This window comes from Camelus ferus, chromosome 1, assembly GCF_009834535.1.
Source record: "Camelus ferus isolate YT-003-E chromosome 1, BCGSAC_Cfer_1.0, whole genome shotgun sequence".
NCBI lineage: Eukaryota > Metazoa > Chordata > Mammalia > Artiodactyla > Camelidae > Camelus > Camelus ferus.
Window position 1 is genome coordinate 5,442,821 of NC_045696.1, and position 18,046 is coordinate 5,460,866.

General features: G+C 42.0%; 1 protein-coding gene and 1 non-coding gene across 2 annotated transcripts in view; one reads left to right on the forward strand and one right to left on the reverse strand.

Annotated features, from left to right (window-relative positions):
• The window catches only part of B3GALT5 (beta-1,3-galactosyltransferase 5), a 79,431-nt gene that overhangs the window by 19,744 nt on the left and 41,641 nt on the right, over positions 1–18,046 (reverse strand). The gene's annotated exons all lie outside the window — the stretch shown is intronic.
• On the forward strand, positions 3,067–3,138 carry TRNAA-CGC. The gene has a single exon. It is a non-coding gene; the product is annotated as a tRNA-Ala (tRNA).

Genomic DNA, 18,046 nt, shown 5'->3' on the forward strand with positions numbered 1-18,046 from the left:
AGAATTGGTGTTTGAACAAAGTTTGGAAGGGTACGACGGAGCAGCATCGTGGCCAGGTACAGTGACAGACACAGATGTGCTGGTGGGTTCCAGCTTGCTCTGGGCCCCCTCAGCTTCCTGTCAAGCTCCTCCCTTTGACTGTTTGCTCAGATGCACATGGCCAAGCACCCCATTTCCCACCTAGAGAAAGGAGAAGTGTGTTGCTATAGATGGTCATTGTGGTTTATGGAGTTTCTGGACTGAGATAGCCTGTATTCAGTTCCCACCTCTGCCACCTGCTGACTGGGTGCCCTCAGCTGAGTTTAAACCTCTTAATTCTCACCTGCAAAATGAAGGGGACACTAGTTAGAGCCCTGTTTGCAGGTTGCTGGGGGATACAGTGATAATACAATGGATTAATACAATGAAAATTCAAGAGGGCTGGGTCCCGTGATAGATCACCCTGATCTGTCCAGAGTCTGTCTTCAGAAGAAGCAGAAGTCAGAAAAGGGAAGTGCCCTGGTAAACTGTTCCCAGCGTGGACAGATGCCGCAAAAGGGGGTCCTTCTGTAGTTTACAAGAAACTCATTTCTCTAGGTGCAGACAAAACATTTGCAAAGCACTGGCCTTGGGTTGCATTTTAAATATGCCCAAATCCCAGTAGCTGACCAGTCAAAATACACAATAAATAGGTGATAGATAGATAGATAGATCTGTCAATAGATAAGGATTATTGATAGACAGAAATAGATAAATGACTGATAGACAGGTAAATGACAGGTATGGGTAAATGATTGATTGATAGATGATACGTAGATAGATGGTAGGTAGGTAGGTAGGTAGGTAGGTAGGTAGTTAGATAGGAAGACAAGCCAAACGCAAACCTAATGCGATTGACACTATGTTTTTCTCGCTCTCACTTCTGCCATTTATCCAAGGTTCCATTCACACCTGGCCCCTCAAAAAACCTTTGAAGTTGTTTCACGCCCTATTATTTCCTATTTTACTGAAATCATTTACATGTCTGTAAGTTCAAAAATGAGCAATCTAATATCAGCAATTTTGTGTGATTCTAGCTAATATTTACTTACTGGTTTACTCAAATATTTCACACGCGTTATCTCACTCTTCCAGGATTTACTGAGTAGGGCCCCTGAGATTGCAGACTCCTACTCATGCCCTTGGGTAATCTCCTCCCCTTGAGGGTGGGCCGAACCCACAGATTTGCTTCTGATGAAAAGAACACAACGAAAGTGATGAGGCATCACTCCAGAGATCAGGTTACAAAGAACTACAGCTTCTGTCCAGCTTGGACTTCCTCACTCCCTTGCTCCGAGGAAGCCAGCTGCTGTGTTGTGAGCTGCCCCATAGAGAAGCTCTCATGGCAGGGAACTGAGAGCACCCACCGGCTGGGTGGGATTTGTGATGGTCAGTTTTATGTGTCAACCTGGCCAGGCTGCAGTACCCAACTATTCAATTACACACTAATCCAGGTGTTGTTGTGAAGGTATTTCATAGATGTGATTAACATCTAGAATCAGCTGACTTTATGCAAAGGAGATTTTCCTGGATAGCCTGAGTCTGATTCAATGAATTGAAACCCCTTAAACACAGAACTGAGGTTTCCCTGAGGATGTGGATTGTAGCATCAGCTCCTGCCCAAAGATTTCACCTGCCTTCCTGACAGCCTACCCTCTGGATTTCGGATTTACCTAGCCAGCCACCACAATTACTAAGCCAATTCCTTGCAACTTATAGATCTAGATAGACAGAGATGAGATGAGATGTAGATGTGGGTGTGGGTGTGGGTGTGGGTGCGGGTCCAGATGCTGAAGTGGATGTGGGTGCTGGTGTGGATTTGGACATAGATGTGCATGTGGACATAGGCATAGACATATCCTACTGGTTCTGTTTTCTGGTAGATCCCTAAATTATACAGATCTGAATCCAGCCAACAACCGCTGAGTGAGTTTGGACATGGGTCCACACCCAGTCAAACCTTCGGATGAGACATAAGCCGCCACCTTGATTGCAGCCTTATAAGAGACCCTGAGCCAGAGACACTCAGCTAAGCTATACCTGGATTCTTAGAGAAACTGTGAGATAACAGATGTTGTTGGTTTAAGCTGCTGTGGTGGAAATTTGTTACATAGTGTTAGCTAACTAATACAGCCATCACCTAAGTTTATGCAGGAGATGATCTTCCCAAGGGCACCTAGCTAAGCGGCCAGGAGGACAGGGCAGTTTTCTATTTTATACAAAAGTCTTACGGGATGGCAAAATCCAGAGCTAGGGAGCCAGAAGCCAGGTTCCAGTCTGGATTTTTTTAATAAGCCATTTGCCACCTAAATTCCTAGGTGTATGTCCTTCCTCTGCCCTGTGACACCTGATTGTCCTCACTGTGGTACCCCTTGAACAGCATCCTTGCTTTCTGACACAAGATGAGCCTCACCTTGTCCATTTTCTTTCTCAGACCACGAGTCAGTCCTTTTCTTCCCCCCCCCCACAAAAAAAACTGATTTCTTTCACGGGGAAATTGTATTAGAAACCACAGTCTGGGTGTCATTGCTTCTTGGACTTTTTGATGGACAGAGCTTGGAAATATTTTCTAAGAGGAAAAAAAATCATAAGACCATTTTGATATATCCCATTCAAATTTAGTATTAGAAGGTTTTTATTTAAATTCTTTGACTTTATGCTTGTATCTCTTTTATACTAGAAATCTTGGTTTCTAATGACAGTCCAACAATTACATATTTGCTTTATATTAATAACATGTAATAGTCTCATATTAACAGAATTACTATTACTACTGTCAGTAAGAGTACTGACGGAGTTTAAGATGTATTTACTCTTCTTTTGAGCCTTAGAACACCTTTTCCTAGATATGTAGATTCAAAACAATGTGTTTAAAGTCACCAAGGAAATCTCTTTTCTGTGCGGTTCTGTGACAACTTGATAGGGGTAGGATCAACTGTTTCCAGTTTTTAGAAATTGCTTTTTATCTTACTTTGATTTAATGTATTAAACTACATAAAACATATGCATGGTTCCAAGATGGCACTCTATATTAAAATGTAAAGTGGGGAGGGTCTAGCTCAGTGGTAGAGTGCATGCCTCGCAGGCATGAGGTCCCGGGTTCAATCCCCAGTACCTCCACCAAAAGTAATATATAAATGGGTAAACCTAATTATCTCACCCCCAAAAGGTATTTTTTTGAAAGACTATATAATAAATATACTCATGGACGTCTTCCCTCCACACCTGTCTTTGGATAACCATCACTATTAGTTTTATGTATCCTTCCAGGCTTTCTTCTTGAAAATATAAGCAAATACATGCATTCACACGAGGAACAGCACACCATGAACACGGCTCTGCACCTTGCATGTTTCACCGAGTATGGCCTGGAGATCAGCCCGTATCTGTATAGAGAAACCTTCTCCGTTCCTTTGCACTTCTCCAGCGTGATCCACTGTGTGGACGCGTCCAGCTTTATGCAAGGGAGTCTTCTGATGGACAACTAGATGGCTTCCGCCTTCTGTAATTCATCACTGATTCTCATCAGACAGACCCAGGATAAAGAAAGCTGAAATTCCCTGTCTCCGCACCTCTTCAGCACCTAGAATGAGACTGAACTGCAGCGCCCTCAGCTTCGGCCTAGCTCCCAAGCCTCTCATTCATAACCAGCCAGTCCTTGACCTCCACTCCACACACACAGTTACCCAAACTGGTTAAGAGAGAAAAGAAACGCCACTGTCCCCACTTCCTCGCCTTTGGTGCACACCATCCACTCCATCCGGGCTTCCTCTCCTCCCGTGCTTCTGAAAGGGCTCTTGCCAAGTTTCCCATGACGCCCCGGCTGCTGGACCCAGGTGCCCAATCGCAGGCCCTCTTCTCCGTGAACCTGGGCCACGGGCCTCTGCTGGCCTCACCCGCACGCCACGTCTCCTCCTGGCCGCGGCGACAGAGGGCCCTCTGCTTTCCTCCTCCCCCTGAGTGCTCCTCACTCTCTTTTCCTTCTTGTTCTGCCTGTTCCTCGGGGTTCTTAATCACACCCTCTTCTTATCTAATGACTGTTTTTGGTGATCTTCATTCATTTTTACTGCTTCTATTATGACCTGGTGTCCTAGACTTAGGTCTCCACTCCAGATTTTTCTCTGGGGCTCTCAGGCCTGTACAGTCAGCTACCTCCCAGACACGTCCACTTGGATGGCCACACCCGGTGCAAATTCTCTCTGCCCAAACTGATAAAATAAAACTTATATTTTAAGGCAGGACAAGAAAAAATTAAACATAAAATCCTCTCTGTGTGTTTGTCTGGGGCTTCTCCCTCCCTAGCACGCAGTGAGCATATTCAGTACACATTAACCAGAGCTCCTCAAAGATGGCAGTGCCTGCTCGGGCATAAAGATCAATTATTTTTCCCTTTCTTCTGATACTGGCAATGTAACTTCTTGAAAGAATAATGTTCTTTCCCACCTCTGTAGGGGGTCTTGGTGACCTGCTCTTGCTTTGTATGCTCTTACCTGGATTACACATCCTTTGTGAACTTTCTGTAAAATATTAGTATCAATTATGTCATTTTGATGTACGATCTTTTGTCTTGAAAATGGATACACTTTCGACTTCTTAAGGAGGAACTGTTCTGAGAGCTTTCCGGGAATCTGCTTCCTGGCTTATAATCCTCAGTTTGGCTCAAATAAAATTCGCTTTCTTTTTTTTCTTTTTAAAGTACATTACTTAATCTCTTTGGTTCCCCACTTTGAAACTACATGAATTGAAAGCAGCACTCGCTAAAGAATTTTGTAAATAATAATAATAATTAAGGAATAACACAAGAAGTTTTACTTGGTAAGTGAAATGATAAATTGGGTGGTGCTGAGCCATCATAGTCTTTCCTGTGCTTTGGGTCGTGTGTTAAAGCTACAAAACTGCTTAACTATTATTAGAAAGGGACTGTATTTTAAAAGATGTTAATGCAGTTGGATCATTTTTATGCTCTTTGATATTAATTCCACGTTTTAAAAATATATTTATGTTATGCACCTGCTTTTTTTCTCTTAACTTGATAGTTAATTGAATTTTCGTCGACAGAACCTACACTCAGTCAATATTTTCTCTCCCAAAAACCAGTCCTCCTTTTGTGTTTTCTAAGCCAGGAAATGGAATCACTGTCTACCAAGTTGGCAAATCTGAAACCCTTGGTATCATCCTATTCTCCTCCTTCTCTTGTTCCGCATATTTAATTAATCGCCACAATCTGTACATCTCACTCCGTAAATATTTCCATGCAATTCCCACCTGGCTTTGGTCATTTCCTCTTGCCTGGATTAGCAGCATGGATTTCCTTGCTTCCAGTTCTACCTGCTTTTAACCCAACCCATGTGAGAAAGCCAGAGCAAGATTCTGCTTGTAACTTTTTTAAATTGGCACACACCTAGGCACACACAACCCAGAGTTTACATATTTGGCCCTTTGCTCTTCCATATGGTCAGTGTGTCAAGTTCTATAGAAAAAAAAACCTTGCTGGGGTTTTTGTTGGCACTGCATTGAATGTATAGAGGAATTTTTAAAGAAATGACATCCTCCCCCATTGGATTTTTCCAAATATGAATATGATATGTCTCTTATTTAATTCTTATTTTGTTCCTCATTTAAGATATGTAATTTTCTTCATAAACTTCTTACATACTTTTGCTAAATTAATCTGAAATATCATATACTTCTTGTTGCTGTTACTAAAGGAATTTTTGAAATTAGCTTTCAAAACTTTTTATTTTGATATAACTGTATATTCACAAGAAGTTGCAAACTAGCCCAGAGAAGTACTATTATTCCTTTTTAAGTGGTTGTTGTTGGCATGTTATTGACTTACACGTGTCGATCTTATATCCAGCAGCAGTGATGAGCTGTTTATGGTTTTGCTAGTTTCTGATGTTATCTTCAGGTATTAGATCATATCATCAGCAGATAAACATTTTTCCCTTTGCAGTCCTTCTATCTCTTTTTCACTTATTTTACTTTGCTTTCTACATTCTCCAATATGACACTGAATAGAAACACTGAAAGCAAAGCTCCCTGTCTTGGTTCTTACTGTAAAGCAGAGTTTCTCCCTCTCAGCACTGTTGACTCTGCAGGACGTGCAGCACCACCCCTGGCCTCCACCCACCGGATGCTGGATGCCCTGGGACAGAGCCCTCCCCGCCGCCTGCACACTGCTCCTCCAGGCTGGGACAAGAAAAACCTCCAGCCATTGCCAAGTGTCCCCCAGGAAGCAATATTGCCTCTGTTCCAGTCCAGAAACACCACTCTAAAAGATGTTCTAACATTTCACCATTAAGTTTGATTTCCGCCGTAAGCTTTCTGTGTATACCAATTAGAGTCTATGGTTACAAACAGCAGAAACTGACTCAGGCTAAACTGATCACAAAAGCCACAGCAACAAAGAGGTATCATGCTTCTGACAGAATCAATAAGAAGGCAGGAAAAAAGCAGACTTAGGGAACAAGCATGAACCAAAGAAGCCAGGTGGAAACCCAGGGCCCAGGGAAATTTCCAAGAGCAGCCTGGTGAGGACACTGGCCAGATGCTTCTGCCGCTGCCACCAGAGACAGTCCCTAGCTAGCGCTGCTTCTTTGTGGAACCCATTCCAGATCAAGGTCACTGGTAGACCATCCAATCAGCAAGACTTAAAGACAGAGTGGCTGGGGAGGAGTTGGGGTGGGATCTGGCCTTTTGGGTTTCTAGAGTAGTAAATGGGGCTAGACTCTCACTGACATTCACGGAAAGGTGGATTCCCAAATGTACCAAGGAGATGCAGATGCTGGGCAGCCTAAAAATATGCACAAATATTGAGATGTAAAACATAACCAATATGGGCTGCATTTGCCTTTATCAGGTTAAGGAAATACTTTCAAAGCCTAATTTACTTGCTTTTTCCTTTTTTTTTTTTTTTTTGCATGAGTGGTATGATGGTTAGTTTGGTAAAAGTCAACTCAGCTAGGCTGGAGTCCCCAGTTATCCAGTCAAACACTAATTGAGATGTGGCAGTGGAGATATTTTGTAGATGTGGTCAGCCTCTACAATCAGTTGACTTTAAGTAAAGCAGATTACACCGCAATGAAGTACTCGCCAATTGGATGAGGGTGGGCCTCATCTAATCAGTTGAAGACTTTAAGAGCATACTGAAGTTTCCTAGAAAAGAATTTCTGCCTCAAGACTGCAACGTCAGCTCTTGTCTGAGAGTTTCCAGTCTGCTGACCTGCCTACAGATTTCAGACTTGCCAGCCTCCACAATCACCTAAGCCAACTGCTTGAAATAAATCTGTTTGTGTGTGTATGTATATACACACATACACACACATGCACTCTGTTAATATATAAACTTGAGTAGAAATATATACTTTTTCTGCGTATCTGGAGAACACTGACTGATAACAAAAGGGATTTAATTTTGTTAAATGTTTTCTCTGCATTCAATAAGAGAATCTTTTTTTTCCTCTCTTTGGGGCAGAGACAGCTAGATTTCCCTTATTATCTGTTCTTTTTTTCTTCCACAGTGGTAAAATTTCAGGGGGACACATGCCTACTCAATGCTTTCCCCAAATCCCTTGCAGGTAGACATGGCCACATGAATTAGTTCTGGCTTATGAGCTGTGATTTGAAGAAGTGTGGGTGATTTCCACTTCTTGCCCTTCAGGGTTGCGGGGGCGGCCAGGGGATAGGCAGGCACGATCTCTGCTTGCCCATTCTCCCTTCTTTCTACGTAGAGTATATCACGAAGGCAGGGGCTGGAGTGGCCATATGGACCACACGATGGCAGCCACATGTTCAAGGTGGCAAGGCAATGACAGAGTCTATGTCACTGTTGATCACGAGTCACCACCCTGCCTCTAGACCACCTGTCCAGAGTTTTGTTCAAGACATGAAATTCTATCTTATTAAAGTTGCTATTATTTTAGATCTCTCTGTTCCAGGAGCCAAACTTACACCCTAATACATCCTGTTACTGTAAATTACACCTACCATTTCTCATCTTAAACAATACTATCATATTTTTTAAGATACTGCAACATTCATTTCAGTAGTAGATTATTCGTGATCTTTACATCTATTTTTGTAGGTGAGATTGGTCCAAAATTTCCCTCTCTTGTACTGGGCCTGCCTGGTTTTAGTATTGATGTCACACAAGCCTCATAATATTCATTGAAAAATGATGTCCTTTTTTCTATTTTCTAGGACAATTTGCATACAATGGGTGTTATTGAATCTTGGAAGATAAAATATGTCCTGTAAATGCCTGAGCTTTTTATTGACCACCGATCCAGTGTTTATAATGAAGTTGTGCTTACATGTGGATGTAGTTCTGTTTCTTCTTAGGGCCAGTTTTGGTCATTGTTTTTCTAGAAAATTGTCTCAGCTCTTAGATGTTTTCCAATATTTTGGCTCATACTCTCCCTTATAATTTTCCACTTTCTACTCAATCTATAATTGGATTTCCTCTTTAAAACTCCTAATATTGTCTGTTGCTTCTCTCCTTTTTTCTTAATTCCTCATACCAAAAATATACCTCTTTGGCTGGAATAGTATAGCTCAGTGGTAGAGTGTTACTTGGCATTAGGTCCTGGTTCAATCCCCAGGACCTCCATTAAAAAATAACAATAATAAATAAGCCTAATTACCCCCCCCCCAAAAAAAAAACACAACAAAAAAAAATACCGCTTTTTGAAAGTACTTTCAAAGAACCAGTTTGAGGCTTTTAAATCTCTGTTTCATATTTGATTGTTTAATTTCCGTTTTATAGGTTTCTGCTCTTATTATTTTCTTATCATTACTTTTTTTTTTTTTTGCAATTATTTCATTGCATTTTTTTTGTACTGACTGTTTAGAGCCTTTCCAAACTCTCTTTTTAAGCAAACACTTCCAGGGTTACAACTTGGCTTCCCTGTACCATGCCAGCCTCATTCAGGGCTCCACTAGCCCTTAGGGCCCCTTTGTGCAGACTTTTAAAGGTGCCTCTCTGCTTCCTGGGGGCACAGCTTGGCAAGTGGCTGGCGCTCTTATTTGTAACAGAAAAAAAAGCCCTTCCTCTGGGAGTATGCCACTCAGCTCCACAGATTTTTAGTGTCCCGACCCCCTCTCCGGCGCCCTCATGCTCTGAATGAGCTGCACAACCCTCTAACTGCAGCCCAAGTCATGCCCCGAAAGTGTGGTAGGTAAGTAAGTTTGTGTTTAGTCCTCTACATTTGTGATGTCTGTTTTGGCCCCTTTGGCACATGAATTCTTTAGAGATATGTTTTTCAGCTTCTAAACACGTGATGGCGAGGAAGGAAGAGGGGTTTGGGGCTGGCTTTTTGGCATTTTTTTATATTGCACCGGGGTCAGAAAATACAGTCCCCATGATAGTCACTCTTCAGGCATTTGTTAAGATTTACCCCATAGCCTGAGGCAGGGCGGTATTTATCAGTGTTCTTCCTGTGCGAGAGGGAGAAGAGACACTTATTTCTCCCTTTATCTGTGTAGGGATTGAGAGATGTCAACCAGCATGAGTTATTAATTGTGTGTGCTTTTCTAGGCTTCTTCCTGAAGTCCATCATGCAGTGATTCTTTACCTCTATTAGTAGTAAAATCTCAATTTTTAACACAAAAAGTCCTTTCTTTCACCCATATATGTTCAAAAATGTGTTCGTTCTACTTTTACGCCCCATGGATAGTTTGGCTAAGTAAAAATGTCTAGGTTGGAAATAATCCCTGAGAGTAAAACTGAGAAATTCAGCACAATTCTGACACGTGTTCTTTTTCTCTCCAGAGCTTTGGAGATCTTCTCTTTGTCCGAGTGTTCAAACACACCCTGGTGGCTGGTGTCTCCCAGTGGCTGGTGGGGCTCGATCATCACCCTGTGTGCTGAGTGCTTGCAGGGCCTGTAGAATCTGGTTTTGTAACTGCTTAACTGTGTACTGGTTTAAAGGGTTTCTGTCATCGACCCAACCCTCTTGTGGTGCTGTGTGCAAGGATCATGCTCAGTGCCCTGCTTCTGACTCCAGTGCCCTGCTCCTAACCCCTTGTGGTTTCCTTATATCCTATTGTTGGAGCTGTAGGCCTCAGCCTGCCGCAGGAGGTTACAGGCCTCAGCCTGCTTAAAAGGCTGAAAGCATTTATCAGCCTGACTTTAAATTGCACAAGTTTCTCTCTAGAGCTCTTTTCCACAGAGTCCCTTCCTATGAATCCTTTGTTCTAGAAACAAGGCTATTAAGAGACTCCTAAAGCCAGAACTGAACTTAATACCCAGCAGAGGGAAGGGAAAGTTGGCATCTGCAAAAACAGAAACAACTTTGCAGTAATTTGTTACCCTGCATGCGGTCTCTATGGAAACCAGCTCCACCCTTGAACTCTTCACTTTTACTGTAAAAATCCCTGCCTTCTCTCCCCAGCAGGCTCACAGTCTTAGAAGCATTAGCCCACTGTGACCTCTTTTGCATGGCAGAGAAACAAAGCTGCCTTTTCTGCCTCATCCAAAACCCTGTCCTTTAGTCTCAACTCAGTAAGTGGGGTACAGAGGCCTTGTTTTAGCAAAATAATCATCTCCTTCTTTTGTTTCTTCCTCTCTCTGAGAATACTCATACTGCCCCGCCTCCATTCTCTCAGTCCTCCTGAAATTCTTGTTGGATACATTTGGACTTTTTTTTTAACTTTTTTAATTGAGTTTAGTCATTTTACAATGTTGTGTCAAATTCCAGTGTAGAGCACAATTTTTCAGTTATACACGAACATACATATATTCACTGTCACATTTTTTTCCTCCGTGAGCTACCATAAGATCTTGTATGTATTTCCCTGTGCTATACAGTATCATCTTGTTTATCTATTCTACATTTTGAAATCCCAGTCTATCCCTTCCAACCCTCCGCCCCTTGGCAACCACAAGTTCGTATTCTATGTCTATGAGTCTGTTTCTGTTTTGTATTTATGTTTTGTTTTGTTTTGTTTTTTAGATTCCACATATGAGCGATCCCATAAGGTATTTTTCTTTCTCTTTCTGGCTTACTTCACTTAGAATGACATTCTCCTGGAACATCCATGCTGCTGCAAATGGCGTTATGTTGTCAGTTTTTATGGCTGAATCGTATTCCATTGTATAAATATACCACTTCTTCTTTATCCAGTCATCTGTTGATGGACATCTAGGCTGTTTCCATGTCTTGACTATTGTAAATAGTGCTGCTGTGAACATTGGGGTGCAGGTGTCATTTTGAAGTAGGGTTCCTTCTGATACATGCCCAGGAGCGGGATTCCTGGGTCATACGGTAAGTCTATTCCTAGTCTTTTGAGAATCTCCATACTGTCTTCCACAGTGGCTGCACCAAACTGAATTCCCACCAATAGTGTAGGAGGGTTCCCCTTTCTCCACAGCCTCTCCAGCATTTGTCATTTGTGGATTTTTGAATGATGGCCATTCTGACTGGTGTGAGGTGATACCTCATTGTAGTTTTGATTTGCATTTCTCTGATAATTAGTGATATTGAGCTTTTTTTCATGTTCCTATTGATCATTTGTATTTATTCCTGGGAGAATTGCTTGTTTAGATCTTCTGCCCGTTTTTGGATTGGGTTGTTTGTTTTTTCTTATTAAGTCGTATGAGCTGCTTGTATATTCTGGAGATCAAGAATTTGTCGGTTTCATTTGCAAAAATGTCCTCCCATTCCGTAGGTTGTCGTTTTATTTTACTTATGGTTTTCTTTGCTGTGCAGAAGCTTGTAAGTTTAATTAGGTCCTATTTGTTTATTCTTGCCTTTATTTCTATTGCTTGGGTAGACTGTCCCAGAAGAGCATTTTTGAGATGTATGTCAGATAATGTTTTGCCTATATTTTCTTCTAAGAGGTTTATTGTATCTTGTCTTATGTTTAAGCCTTTGATCCATTTTGAGTTTATTTTTGTGTATGGTGTAAGGCAGTGTACTAGCTTCACTGATTTACATTCTCCTGCCCAGTTTTCCCAACAGCATTTGCTGAAGAGATTGTCTTTATTCCATTGTATATTCTTGCCTCTTTTGTTGAAGATTAGTTGACCAGAAGTTTGTGGGTTCATTTCTGGACTCTCTATTCTGTTCCGTTGGTCTATATGTCTGTTTTTGTACCAATACCATGCTGTCTTGATGACTGTAGCTCTATAGTATTGTCTGAAGTCTGGGAGAGTTATTCCTCCAGCCTCTTTCTTTTCCTTCAGTAATGCTTTGGCAATTTTAAGTCTTTTGTGGTTCCATATAAATTTTATAATGCTTTGTTCTAGTTCTGTGAAATATGTCCTGGGTAATTTGATAGGGATTGCATTAAATTTGTAGATTGCCTTGGGCAGTGTGACCATTTTAACAATATTGATTCTTCCAATCCAGGAGCATGGGATAGCTTTCCATTTTTTAAAGTCTTCTTTAATTTCCTTCATCAATGGTTTATAGTTTTCTGTATGTAATTCTTTCACCTCCTTGGTTAGATTTATTCCTAGGTATCTTATTACTTCAGGTGCTATTTTAAAGGGGATTGTTTCTTTACTTTCTTTTTCTGTTGATTCATCATTAGTGTAAAGAAATGCAACTGATTTTTGAACATTAATCTTGTAACCTGCTACCTTGCTGAATTCTTCAATCAGCTCTAGTAGCTTTTGTGTGGACCTTTTAGGGTTTTCTATATACAGTAACATGTCATCGGCATATAGTGACACTTTTACCTCTTCTTTTCCAGTTTGAATCCCTTTTATTTCTCTCTCTTGCCTGATTGCTATGGCTAGGACTTCCAAGACTATGTTGAATAAGAGTGGTGATAGAGGGCAGCCTTGTCTTGTCCCAGATTTTAGTGGGAAGCTTTTGAGTTTTTCACCATTGAGTACTATGCTGGCTTTAGGTTTGTCATATATAGCTTTTATTAGGTTGAGATGTGGTCCCTCTATACCCACTTTGGTGAGAGTTTTTATCATAAATGGGTGTTGAATTTTATCTAATGCTTTTTCTGCATCTATTGAGATGATCATGTGGTTTTATCCTCCCTCTTGTTGATGTGATGTATTACACTGACTGATTTCTGTATGTTTAACCACCCTTGTGTCCCTGGGATGAACCCCACTTGATCATGATGTATAATCTCTTTATGTGCTGTTGGACTCTATTTGCTAATATTTTGGTGAGGATTTTTGCATCTATGTTCATCAGTGATAATTGACCTATAATTCTCTTTTTTTGTAGTGTCTTTGCCTGGTTTTGGTATCAGGGTGATGGTGGCTTCATAGAATGAGTTTGGGAGTATTCCCTCCTTTTCAATCTTCTGGAAGAGTTTGAGAAGGACTGTTATGGGTTGTTCTTTGTAAGTTTGGTAGAATTCCCCCGTGAAGCCGTCCGGTCCTGGACTTTTATTTGTATGGAGGTTTTTTTATTGCTAATTTGATTTGATTTCTAGTGATTGGTTTGTTTAAGTGGTCAGTTTCTTCTTGGTTCAGTCTTGGTGGACTGTATGTTTCCAAAAACTTGTCCATCTCCTCTAGGTTATCCATTTTGGTTCCATAAAGTTTTTTGTAATATTCTCATATGAAATTTTGTATTTCTATGTTATTTGTTGTACTTTCTCCATTTTTCTTTCTTATTTTGCTTACTTGTGCTCTCTCTCTTTTTTCTTCCTTGTGAGTTTGGCCAGAGGTTTGTCGATTTTATTTACTCTTTCAAAAAACTGTCTTTTGGTTTGATTGATTTTTTCTATTGTTTTTTAAATCTCTATTTTATTTATTTCCTCCTTGATCTTTATTATTTTCTTCCTTCTGCTGCTTTTTGGGGTTTTTGCTCTTCTTTTTCTAAATCTTTTAGCTGGTGGGTTAGATTGCTGATTTGAGATTGCTCTTCTTTTTTGAGGAAGGCCTGTATCGCTATAAACTTCCCTCGTAGCACTGCCTTTGCTGCATCCCATAAACTTTTTGTGGTTGTGTTTTCATTTTCATTTGTCTCAAGGTATTTTTTAATTTTGACTTTGATTTCATCATTGACCCATTGGGTTTTTTTTTTTAATAACATGTTGTTTAATCTCCATGCTTTCCTTTTTTTATCTTTTGTATCTCTGTAGTTGACTTCTAGTTTTATGGCATTGTGGTCAGTAAAGATGCTTGAGATCATTTCTATCTTCTTAAAATTGTTGAGGTTTCTTTTGTGCCCAAGTACATGATCAACCCTAGAAAATGTTCCATGTGCACTTGAAAAGAATGTATATCCTATTTTTGGGGGGTGTAATGCTCTGAAAATACCCACCAAATCTAATTTTTCTATTGTATTATTTAGATTCTCTGTTGCCTCATTTATCTTCTATCTGGAAGATCTGTGTAGTGATGTTAATGTGGTGTTAAAATCTCCAGCTATGATTGTATTCCCATCAATATCCCCCTTTATCTCTGTTAGTAATTGTTTTATGTATTTAGGTGCTCCTATATTGGGTGCATGTATGTTAACGAGTGCAATATCCTCATCTTGTATTACTCCTTTAATCATTATAAAATGTCCTTCTTTACCTTTCTTTATGGCCTTTGTTATAAAGTCTATTTTGTCTGAAATCAGTACTGCAACACCTGCTTTTTTGGCTTTTCAATTGCATGGAGTATCCTTTTCCATCCTCTCCCTCTCAGTCTATATGTGTCCTTCTCCCTAAAGTGGGTCTCTTGTATGCAGCCTATTGAAGGTTCTTGCTTTATTATCCAGTCTGCCACTCCATCCTGGCCCCCTCTCTGGACTTTTAAAAGATACTGTCTTCATCTTTTTCAGATAATGTCTAACTGTTTTTAACTTGGCTTGAATAGGAGTTCTCTGTTGCTGTGTAACAAATCACCTCACACTACTTATTATCTCACAGCTCTGCAGGCAAGAAGTCTGAATGTGCTGGACAGGGGTCTGCTAAGGACCTCACATCATTGTGAAGGTGCCAGCCAGGCTGGGCCCTTATCTGAAAGTTTTGGGAAAGAATCCACTTCCAGGTTCATCCAGGTTGTTGGCATGTCCTGTTCCTCAGAGCTGTAGGACTGAAGTCCCACTTCCACTCTGGCCATTTGCTGAAGATGCCCACCTTCCCTGACAGTGGCTGCCTCCATCCTTAAGCCAGTAGCAGCACGTTGTATTGCCCTCAATCTTGGCATCATTCTGACATCTCCTTCTGCCACCAGCCAGGAAAAACTCTCTGCTTTTAAAGGGCTCGTCTGATTAGACTGGACTCACCCAGATAATCTCCCTTTTCATTAACTCAAAGCCAATGATTAGTAACCTTAACTGTGTCTGCAAAACCCCTTTTTCCATGTAATGTAACATAATCATGGCTGTACTGTCTCATCATATTCACAGTCCTGGAGATTTGGGTGGGAGGTCCTGGAGGACCATTGTGGATTGTGTCCCACCACATCTTGTGAAGTTATTCATCATCTGGCTCCAAATGACCTAGCCTTGTCTTCGTCAGCTTGAGCTCCCATAACCATACCACAGCCTGGGTGGCTTAAAGAACAGATGTGTTTCTCACGGTTTTGGGGGCTGAAGTCCAAAATCAAAGCAGCAGCAGATTCGGTTCCTGGTGAGAGATTCTCTTTCCTGCTTTTCAGACAAATGCCTTCTTGGGCTTCTTGCTGTATCCTCACATGGTGGAGAGAGATGATCTCTCTTATGTCTCTTCAGATAAAGGCACTAATCGCATCAGGAGGGCTCCACCCTCACAACCTAGTCACCTCCCAAAGGTCCCAACTCGAAATGTCATCATGTTGGGGACTAGGGATTTGACTTGTGAATTTGGGCAGGAGGTTGGGGGGGACAACCATTCAGTCCACAGCCAGTCTTACCCCTTTGGACTCTGCTTCTACTGGGTTGAACAATATTTCTTTCCCCAATTCATCACGCTCCTGCTCACATCCAGCCTTTCCACACAATAGATTTTCTCTCTGAAGCCCTCCTGCTCCTCCCATGAGGCTGGGTCTTACACAAGTCTCAGGTTAGATTTCACTTTCCCTGGAGAGCGTTCCTGGTCCCTCAAGAATATGTTAGGTACCCCATCTCCGTGCACCCACTGCACCCAGCATGAAGCTCACCAAAGCCCTTATCACTCTGCACTGGGAATGCCTGTCTCCAAACCATTTTCTTTAATAAAAAGTGAGTTCCAAGAGGGCAGGAACCCTGGCCCACAGTAAGTATTAGACAAAAATCTGATGAATTAATGTGGAGCAACTGTCAGTCGTAAACTGCTGGAAATCAAAGCATATACTTGCTTTAAAAATGTGTACCTCTGGCTCTAATTTGAATTCTAGGCTTTACAGTTGGAGTTAGAACTCCAGGATCAGTTTCCAGCTTTGCTATGGACTGAATGTTTGTGCCCCCTTCCCCCGGATTCTTCTTTTGAAGCCCTCTCTGTCTCTCTCCACCATGTGAAGATAGAACCAGGAAGCATGCCTCACCAGGAGCTCAATCTGCCAGCACCTTGATCTTGGACATCCCAGCCACCAGAGCTGTGAGCTATAAATTTCTCTTGTTTAAGTCACCCAGTCTATGGTATTTTTGCTACAGAAACCTGAGCAAGGACAGCTTTGGGCAAATTATTTAAAGTTTCTGAGCCTCTGAGTTGGATGGTTTTAACTTTGTGGTCTTTGCTTACACATTACAGGATCTGATATTTGATCTTACATGCTATGGTTTAATGTGAAATGAGTAGGAAATCCTTGTTCTGGTGTTGTCTCCTGTAGACATCAGATCCTGACTCAGTTTCATCATCTCTACAATAAGGAAGCTGGACCTGTGGAGCGCCAAGGTCCCTCTCCTGTCTGATACTCTTGACTTCTTACCCGAGATGAGCAGCATTACTAAAGGCATTACTGCTAAAAGCACCAATTAAAAGACTGTCTTAATGTAGATGCAGCCTGGTTCTCATCCCTGAACAGGAATCTAATTGTTAAGTTCCGATCTTCATCTCTACTGACAAAGGACAGCACCCTCCCCCAAAATCTTCAAGGCCACGATGCTGTTCAAACAACAAGAGAACAAATAGAAACATCTGTCCCCCCAGAGCTGGGAGTGGCCACAGGCTCCTAATGAGAAGAGTGTTTTGTCGTGGTTCATGGACATCAGCCCTGAGGCACGAACATGCAGACTGGCACCACCTAGAACCTTAAGGGCCGCACTGGGTGTGTCGCCTCTGTGGTTTTCTGCCTAGCCGACTCCCTGCACCTACCTCACAGCTCTGCGTCATGGAACAGTACAGCTGTGTGAGGCCTTCGTCACAGCCAGGGACATTCCTGAGTTCAGTCACTGCTCTATGTGGACAGAGAAACTCAGGCCAGTGTGAAGGGAATTACTGCTGTCACAGTCCACTTCTCCTTTGGCTTCTTAATAATCTAATGCAGGTCACTTTGTCTGTTGTAAAGTGGGGTAATTCCAGTAGCGTTTCAAATAGGCATTAAATGAAACAGTATGTGTTAAGTCAATTACTAACATGTAGAGAATGCTTGTGATTAGTGGACCGTTTAAGCTGTTCAGGACATGGACTCATGGGCAGAAGAGGTAGAGGCTACTTAAGAAGTAATTTTTAAGAGGTAAGAGCAAGAGACAATCTCCTCCCAAAGACAGACCCACACCAGGCGCTCTGCCGTTTCTCTACTACAACGTTACCCCTTTGGCTTCTGCCCTTTGCCTGACGGTCTCCGTGGTGGACAGCCTCTCCTACTTGGCCTAGGTAGCGGTCTTTCCTTAGGGCAAGGCAGCCCACTCTCTAGTCCCTGTGGTTCTGATGAGACAGTATCAGCCACTGTCTATAACCCCTCAAGGCCACAAGGACGGGCCGCAGGTCAGGCATGGCCCCTCCTAACTCCTCCGCCCCCCTCCCCAGCAACACGGATTGGCCCCAGGCGTGGCCTGTGGCCAAAGAAGACAGTCAGAGGGCTCTGCAGGGACTGAACCACCAAAGCTAGGAAAGACGTTCCCTCCTTCTGTGGGCTGTGGCCCCCAGCGTCCATGCCTGTCACGGGCAGAGGGCATGATTCAGCAGGACCCAACAAGGTTATCTGCTAGCTGGAGAC